The 9564-nt window shown below is 41.5% G+C and overlaps 1 pseudogene; it reads left to right on the top strand.

Moving 5' to 3' along the window:
- The first annotated feature begins 1786 nt into the window (after positions 1 to 1786).
- On the top strand, positions 1787 to 4983 carry LOC121020454 (protein PIMREG-like; annotated as a pseudogene).
- Positions 4984 to 9564: the final 4581 nt, after the last annotated feature.

Below are 9564 nucleotides of genomic sequence, written 5' to 3'. Positions count from 1 at the left end.
TCATTATGCCTGCTTTGGGCTGGGTACCTGGTGACATATTTGCATCTTGAAGACACAAGGGGGCACAGGACAGGGCTGTAAATCTCTAGTGCTTTCTGCCAGCTCTCTTCCTCGAACTTCAGGTATAATTTGCACTCAAATTTCTCACTTGGCCCTCCACTTTCATTTCTATTTATACCTCTGTTTCCAAGTAAACTCAAAAGTATACTGAGGCACAGATGCTTGGTGATTAAGGGTACAGAATCTGCGGCCAGACGCCCTGGGCTCAAAGCCTGACTTAATGCTTTTAATCCCTCTGAGTGTTGGTCATCTCATCTGCAGAAGAGGGATCATAATACCTCCCTCAAAGAGTAAATAAATTAGCACATGATAGGGAGGTCCTTGCACTTGGTAATAACCCAATAAATATATGTATTATCTTTATTTGATTATTATTATTATTCAAAGTGAGGTAAGATTACATATGCCAGACCATGTGTTTTGTGTTCTTTGAAATGTCAATGTTTAAAATTTTCTTTGTTTCTTTCCTTCTCACTCCCTTCCCTATAATCCTTTGTTCCTTCCTTCCTCCTTTTCTTTTCTTTCTCCCTTTTCTCCTTTCTTCCTTTTTTTCCACTTTTCTTCCTTCTCACCTTCCCACCTTCCCTTTCTCCCTCTTCATCCTTCCTTCCCTCTCTCTCTTCTCAAAACTAAATAAATAAACCAAAAAATTTTGAGTTTAGAGTGACTCCACCGGTGAGGCGAGCCCACACAAAATATCTCTATAATTTCCAACCTAGCAGTCCAGCTGTTAACACTGCCACTCTTGGATTTTGTGAGATATCAGAGGATTTCTAGGGGAAAGAGAGAATGCTTTCCTATTTACCACATGCAGAAGCATGAGGCCCACCTCAATAGACTGATATGAGCTATTCCCAATTGTTAAGCCACAGCAACATCCATCTATTTAGAAGGCAACTATATTGGGATCAGGGGAGTGCCAGGATAAAACATGATCTGCTCATCAACATCTGTTTTCTAATTAGGATGGCTCAATGGCAATTTTCACCCGATAATTTAGTTAAATTTCATTCCTAAAGTATAAATATCCTCTGAAGGCACATGGGTGAAGTTAAATCAATAACTGCATTATTGTAAATTACTTCATAATTATATATTGATAAACAGAATAAGGTTATATGATATCCATTTTCCATATCACTTCGTACCTCAGACAACTTCATAGAAAATTGCATTCTTATGTTGTTTTCAAACAGTGCTGTTTTGTATAAAATGCCTTTCATCATTTTAAAGCAATATAATTTCAGCATAGCCCTCCTTGTCTTGTTTAGATTTTTAAACCATGTAAACTCAAGGTATCTGAGTTATAGTTTGCCTCTTTAAATGTTCTCAGATAATCTTACGTGAAAAATATTTTTAAGGACTTGCAAGAAAAACAAAAACAAAAACATTACCTTTTGCTGGCTTTAGGCCTGGCTACAGAGTACTGGGAGACTGTAAGATGTTAAGATATTTCAAGTCAACCTGCCTCCCGTTTATCCCATACACCTGACTGACCATCGGCTTAGAATGTTCTTTTTGTCTACTGGTCCCCCTTCTGTCTTGAGTCTCTTCCTCCCACGTGCTATTTGTCATATACTTATTTCTGCTGACTGCGTGCCCTAAACGTTCGCAATCATCTGATTAAAAATATTCTGTCCTGCATAGGGTGGGCACTGAGCAGCTGTGCTGAGTGGCTGAGAGGCTCTTGGGGTCTGGTGGGCTGAACAGACTCTAAACCAAGCAGATGACTTCGAGATGCACGGGAGTGGGGTCCTCCGTGCTCCAGAGATCACTCCAAGACCAGGAACAGCTGGAAGAGAATGCAGTTCCACAGCCTTCCGCCAGCCACCTGGAGACCTCCAGGGCAGACAGTTCCAGAGAAGGCTGCCCCTTGAGATCACTCAGCCTCAACCGCCAGGCAGGACCTCCTGGAAAGACCTGGAAACCCCAGAGCCAGGGCAGTAGGGTCTCCAGGCTATATGGTTCACTCAGCCAAAAACACCTTGGGTGCCATGTCCCCGAGAATCCAGGAGTCCTGCCAAAGTGGCACCAAGAGGTTGGTGAAACCCAGGCAAAAGTCAGGAGGAGGAGAAGAGGCGCACGGACGAGCAGGAGCCCCCCCCACCCCCCGCCTCAGCTCACAGCCTGAGTGGCAATTGCACCTGGCTGTCTGGAGCTGCCCCTGCCCCTCAACCCTGGACCTGTGGGAGAGGAGAGGGAGTGTCTCCTCTCTGCCCAGATGGGCCCACCCACATGACTACCCACTGCGATGGTCCAGGAGGGAGACTTTCCGGAGCCCCTCCTCCTCGCAGAGCCCCTCTTCTCCCTCAGTGAATCTGACAGTGACCTGGAGCCTCTGGGAGCTGGAATTTAGCCTCTCCGGACACTGTCACAAGAGCTAGCCGAGGCCACTGTGACCGAAGAGAGTGGCATTTGCGACTGAGAACTGTGCCTTCAGGCAATGCTCTCCTCCCAAGCATCTTTTGGGGGTCCTTCTCCACCGTCCTCCTCCTCATGTATGAACATTCGAGAATGGAGTCCTTTTCTGGAAAAACCCACAGAGCCCATGGGCCCAGCAGCGTAAGAAGTGTACAAGTCTTTCCTGCCCGGAGCTGGAACTTCTGACTTCACCGATTCTGTCATTAATCGAGCATACCGGGGAGCCATCTCCCACCTCCTCATTTTGGGGTGGTGGTGTCCCCACGTCCCTTGCTTTGAGCACAGTCAGGGCCAGGAAGGAAGCTCTATATTGCAGGAAGCAAGCCACATTTGACCACCGTGTCATCACCTCAGGATCGGTGCATCCCAGCAAGTTCCTGAGGAAGCCCCTGGGAGTTGGCTGTGCCCTTGACCACTGCTAACAAGGGCCCAGGTGGAGACTGCTCAGGGGCCCTGCTCTCCTGCTGCAGGCACATCTGGTCCTGCGGCGACCGCCTGATGCAGCCTGAGAGTAATTTGGGGAGGGAAATGGGGGCAATGGTCCACTCTCCTCCCCTCTTGGGCTTCAAAATTCATCCAACACTTTAGCTTTCTGGCTGCCTCCTTTGCTTCATGAAACAAAGGCATGAGAAGATACTGGGGAGCTCTGAGCTTTGCACCCAGGAGTGGGGTCTTCGAGGAATCATCCCCTGTGTCGCCAGTGCCCAGGCTCTAGAGAGCCCAGCTCCTGTCCCTGCTTCTGCCACCAGAGCCCTGCAAAGAAGAGATGGGAGATATTTCCAGGCCCTAAGACTCTAGGCTCACAGGTACCGGATTACATTCAGGGCCAGGCACTGTGGATGTGCAAGGAGGGGAAGCACTGTCGGGTAGCGATTTCTGCCTTTGGTAAATTATTTAAGAAATTTGTTTTATCATTTTATTAAAAAGAAACCAGCATGTGGCTTCCTTAGGCAATGCTGCTTTTCATAATAAAAACTCACCTTCTATAAGAAAAGAAAATGAAATAAATTGAAATAAAATAAAGTAAAATGAAATGAAATAATAAAATAAAATAAAATAAAATAAAATAAAATAAAATAATTCTGTCTTATTTTTAGTAAACGTGACACGATTTTTGGTTGAGAAAACATGGCCACTGTATGTATACCTATAATTAATGTGTCACTTGTCTCTTAACTAGAGCTTAAGTTCATGGGTCGGGTATATGTCCTTGGTATGACACTGTTCTGTATTGACTTTGTTCCTCTCTGCAGAAAGACACTGGGAGGGTATGTAAGGAAAGAGAAAAGAGTAAGGAAAGAGGATCAAACTTGCCCTTGAGTCTATTTTCATCAGTTGCTAGATTTTTTTTTTCCCCTAGCCAAGTCATTTAACCTTTTCCTATATGACATAGAGATAATACTCCTTCCTATCACCGAAGCATTTAATTTTTTTTAATGTTTATTTATTTTTGATAGAAAGAGAGAGAGAGAGAAAGAGAGAGACAGAACATGAGTGGGGGAGGGGCAGAGAGAGAGAGGGAGACACAGAATCTGAAGGAGGCTCCAGGCTCTGAGCTGTCAGCACAGAGCCTGATGCAGGGCTCAAACTCACGCACTGTGAGATCATGACCTGAGCCACCCAGACGCCCCTCACCAAAGCATTTAAGTGAGATTATGTGCTTAGGACTATCCTTGGTTTTTAACACTTAGTGGGTACTCAGTATATGGTAGGGATATTGTTATTGTGGATAACAATATCATTATCAATCATTATGTAAATGAAACTCTTTCTGTTCACCATCATCCTGTTTATCTCACTAGGTCTCCTCTTAAAATATTAGTCATCATTTCTGTGAGATGGATTTTTGTTTAGTGGTATTTTGTGTGATCCTAAAACAGTATTTCTCAACCATGTGTGACCATCCATTAGATCCATTCCCAAACTCACGAAGCCAGAAATTTCAGGGATGGCTATGTTTATAAACCCCACACAGAAATTGTGAAGTGGAATCTGGTTAAGAACCACCAAGCCAAACATGTGAACAGGGTTTAAAAGTTATGTCCAAAGAAATCTTACTTTCCTTCATGGTAATTTGCAGGGATCTGCAAGAAAAGTTTCAGTGTCCGTTTTTGGAATTGGAAACCTGCATATCAGATGTCCCAGGTAGGACCATTTCCAAGCAGAGAGTAAATAAATAGGGTTGTACAGAGAGAGTATGGACCCTCCACACATGTCAGTTCTATGCAAGCGACATCTAGGGACAATGAACAGCAGAAGCACCTTTTAAGTGTGTGTCCTCATGGTTATAGAAGTGGGAATTTTTCTTTGATAGGCAGGCCTAGCAAACCTCACATGCCCACTGCTAACTGTCTGTCTGTCTTGGGTCCTACTTTTTCCCTCTCTTTGAGCCACCATCTGGAAAAACTACTCCTTTATCCTAGCCCTCATGGTCTCCAAGATGGTTCCCTCGTTTAGCACCACGGGATCACCCAAGGCTTCCTCCTGAGTTTGCTTCATTAGTACATTGTGAACTATTGGGTCAACAGCTTGTTCTTCTCACCCTAGTACCCAGTTAAGGAGAAGTGGAAGAGTGGGAAGTAAGGGTGATGATGATGTTTGGACTTTATCCGCCATTGATTTATAATTGGCTCTAGAACCACACATGGAATCATAGTTTCTGTGCATTTGGCCCATTATATTTTCCATCTTCCCTTATAAAGTGCTCTTCAGACAATACACGGATGTGTTTTCTGACATCCAAGCTGATATTCTGAATGATTTTTGGACATGATGCCTCAAGCTATACCCAGGAAAAGAGAAAAGTTGTGCCTTATAAGCAATTGCCCACTAAAATCGGGAAGAGGTAAGAGATGAACTTAGGGAATAAAGAAGATGAACCTAACCAGTAGCCTTTGTTTACCTCTACTATAAATAACAAATCTTGCGACTTTGAATAGTTTCATTTGCACGATTAGTTTAATACTTCAATTACCTGAATCTTTTAAGAAATAATCAAGCTCTTGAAGATTTTGCATTAATTTCTCTGGATGCCTCATAAATGCAAGAGCATTTGCATTTGAGAAGCATAAAAGATGCAAATCACATCTCTATCTCTATTTAACAACCAAAACGCTTGTTTATGATCATAACTCTTTTCAATATCTTCCTAACTGTAATACACCATTAAGAACGTTGCAGAACATTTACAATGTATTCTAGAAAGGAAATCTGACATCAGTGCATTAGTGCCTTCTGTATTCTGTGGGTAGAAATGCAAAATACGTTACTATGAAAAATGAGGATATGTTTCAAAATTCAGGATTAATTAAACAATTTATTCATTCATTTTTTTTCACTCACATGTATTTAACAAATTTATTGGCACTCTTCCTGTGAACAAGGTGCTGTTCTGTCTGAAATGTTATCAAGCTTACATTTTAGTGAGGAAAGTGGTCAAAATAAGTAAACGAAAAAGAAAAAAAAAATATCAGGCCTAATTAATCCTGCAATAAGCCTTTATTTTTAACCCAAAACTTACCATGTGCAAGTGTAAAAAGGAGTCATAAAAATATGTTTTTAAAGCTAGTTTTTTAAGCATTGTCTCCATGTTAAAATTGTTCATCTTTTCAGTTTTTATGAAAAAAGTCACTTAGCCTTGTTGTATTAAAAGGTGGGGGCAGGAAAGTTGTGAGAAATAAAAAATGTTGGGATAATTGGTATTAAGAAACCTTTGGCAGAAGGAGCTCCTTTAATTGTTTCCTGACATCGGGGTCATCCGGGGCAGGAATCAAACACCTTTTCTCTTGTTCGCTGACTGCTCCCCTTACCCATTTCATCACATGCACTACCTCGGGTCACCCAAGTGGTTACCATTTTCTTTTGTTCCCGTTTTCTAAGAGGGCACTCCTTTATCCCTGGTGACTCAAGAGAAGTCAATTAATTTTGACAACCACTGTCCACACAAAAGCAGAGATGATGGAAATGTTCAATGCTTGGAAATACCTAGATTCCAAGTGTTGGGATTTCTAGGTGCTTTGGCCAGTTAAAACATATCTCATGTATTTATTGGTCTTTTTTTAAGTGAGAAAAATCAGTCATATAAATGAGTGCCAAACCAATTCGCAGAACGAAATTGCTTTGCTATGGTCAACCCTTAATCAATGAAACTAGTATTCTATACTTGCTTATCATATCAATGAGGTTTGGGGGCCATTTTAGGGCTAAGTGCTCATCTATTTCAGCAAAAATTTTCTTCCTGTTAATTTGAGCCAAGTGTCCCATTTGGAGGATTACCAGTTTTTAAATCCCTACAACTGATTTAAACGCTATACAGACACCTATGTATTTAAGACGCAAAATCTATTGTTGGAACTTGTAGCAGCTACTTGCATAAAGCAAATAGAATTTTTAAATGAACAACCTAATATTTAGACACAGAGGTATCTTTAAAAGTAGTACAAGCAATATGCCCAACTCTATACAGTCTATATTTTGAAGACCGCCTGGTGGTAATTTGTGGTTGTTGTCTACAGTCAACAAGCAGTGTTGAAAGATGGGAATTGAACACCATGCAGTACTTGTCCACGTCCTGTAATACTGTGATTACCTGATATCACCTTATATAGATTTGGTTTTTCCCTAGTACTGAAGGTGTTAACAGAACATAATAGAACATCAGCAGACTCCTTGATGCAAGCCAGGCATAATCAAGCAACGTCAGACCCAGGGGCCAGCAAGCCAGGTAACAGAAGCCAACAGCCTAAGGTGAAGAAATTAAAGACACAGATTATTCTTTAGACAAGAAAGGTGCCCTCTAATGTTCCCTTCTCAATATATGAAGGGTATGAAATAAATGGCTCTTAGATTCTTCTCCTACCACTCCCTTCGTGCTTTTGTGTATATGTGTGTTCATTCAGTGCTTCTCCCAATGGACAGTGACCTCTTTGAGGAAAAAAAAAAAGACACAACGGTAATGAAATGAGTTAATTGTAACAAATAAAAAATTACTATCTTTAATGAAGTTGCTTTTTCACAAGGATAGGCACTGGTATATTACGCTGGTATCTTCTCGTTTTACTTATTTTCTACTCTAGGTATACATTGACAAATGTTCGCTTAAATATGTTGTTAGCTTTTCCATGCTGTTGTGCTATGTGGTCAGGAAAATCTAATATATTTCCCTACGTGTAGGCTTACTTCACGGACATTCCACCATAAACAAAGAGCGCTACACTATTATGTATTTGTGCAGCTACCAACGTAGACTATGAAGTTTCTCTTGATTTTTTGGTGGTGCCCCTTGTGGTACTCATGAAATTCTGTAAATTTACAAGCATTACCTATAGAAAATTCAAATACTGGGAGAGTGTACTGGAAGAGAACAAGGATGTTTGACAATTACTAGTATATGAACACTGTCATCTTATTTTCTGCAAATAGAAAAGTAGATGCCTAAGATGTGACTCAATAATAGTTTTAAGTTCCCTAGAATATTTTGCCTGGTACCCTACCTGCTGCCTCCACACACATGCATCTCTCTACCAAACACTTCTAGCTAGGCTGTGTAGCCATCTTCTACATTTTTCTACACAGCAGACTGTGTGGGTCTTCATCAAACCATCTACAACACAGTATGATTATCTGTTCATCTGTATGTCTCCCAAATGAGCATAAACCCTCAAGTGAAAAGACCAGAGCTTATTCGTGTTTGAATCTTTTGTTTTTATCGCAATGCTTGGCTTACCGTAAGCCCTTAAGTGATGTGTGTTGCATTGAATTGAAGTGACTTTCGGGGCACCTGAGTGGCTCAGTCGGTTAAGCGTTGGACTTCAGCCCAGGTCATGATCTCACAGTACTTGACTTTGAACCGCGCGTCGGGCTCTGTGCTGACGGCTCAGAGCTTGGAGCCTGCTTCGGATTCTGTGTCTCCCTCTCTCTCTGCCCCTCTCCCGTTCAGTCTCTGTCTCTCTCTCTCTCCTTCAAAAATACACGTTAAAAAAAATGACTTTCACTTGGGTTTAACAGTAGAATACTTATTGCTTATACAACTTACTCAGGAGAGAAGCTTCTGGTCTCATTTTCATTTGCATCCTGGCCATGATCTGGGCTATTGTTAATCATTATGGAATAGCAAACTGGGCTATGGTGAACCAAACTACCTTATACCTGAGATATCCTTATTAGCAAAGAGTCCAGGCCATCAGACCAGTAAATTGAAGCCTATGGTTATCATGGAAATGTGCTTATGACTTTAACGTCAATTCATTTTGCGAAATATTTCTTTTTGCTTGAAAAATATTTATAACGGTTACAAAAATAACAACTAGTATTTGCAATATTCCAAACACCTAGATAATTAATTTTTTATTTCAGTTAATAATCTGAAAAACATTATTAGATAAAGCCCTTTATTATATATATTTGTCCATTTTTAAGGTATTTTGGCTTACATTTACAATTTAAAATTAGCCGGTGCATATGTAAGTGAAGAATCACTGAATTCTACTCCTGAAATCAATATTGCAATATATGTTAACTAAATTTTTGTTGTTGTTGTTAACGTTTATTCACTTTTTGAGAGACAGAGACAGAGTGTGAGCAGGGCAGGGGGCGGAGAAAGAGGCAGACACAGAATTGGAAGCAGGCTCCAGGCTCTGAGCTGTCAGCACAGGGCCCGACGCAGGGCTCGAACTCACGAGCTGTGAGATCATGACCTGAGCCGATGTCAGATGCTTAACTAACTGAGCCACCCAGGCGCCCCATTATATGTTAACTAGAATCTAAATAAAAGTTCAAAGAGAAAAAAATAATAAATAAATGACAGAAATGAGAAAATTGTCTGCATCATTCAAGCCAAACTTCTTTTTTAAATGTTGATTTCTTTTTGGGAGATAGATAGAGAGAGAGCGAGAGAGAGAGAGAGAGAGAGAGAGAGAAAGTATGAGCAAAGGAAGGACAGAGAGAGAGGGAGACACAAAATCCAAAGCAGGCTCCAGGCTGTCAGCACAGAGCCAGACGAGGGGCTCAACCCCACGAACCGGGAGATGATGACCTGAGCCGGAGTCAAACTCTTAACCCACTGAGCCACCCAGGCACCCCAAG

This window comes from Herpailurus yagouaroundi, unplaced genomic scaffold (genome assembly GCF_014898765.1).
Source record: "Herpailurus yagouaroundi ecotype Mexico unplaced genomic scaffold, PumYag 250, whole genome shotgun sequence".
Lineage (NCBI taxonomy): Eukaryota > Metazoa > Chordata > Mammalia > Carnivora > Felidae > Herpailurus > Herpailurus yagouaroundi.
Note: the sequence above shows the minus strand (reverse complement) of the source record. Positions and strands in the feature narration are given on the sequence as shown.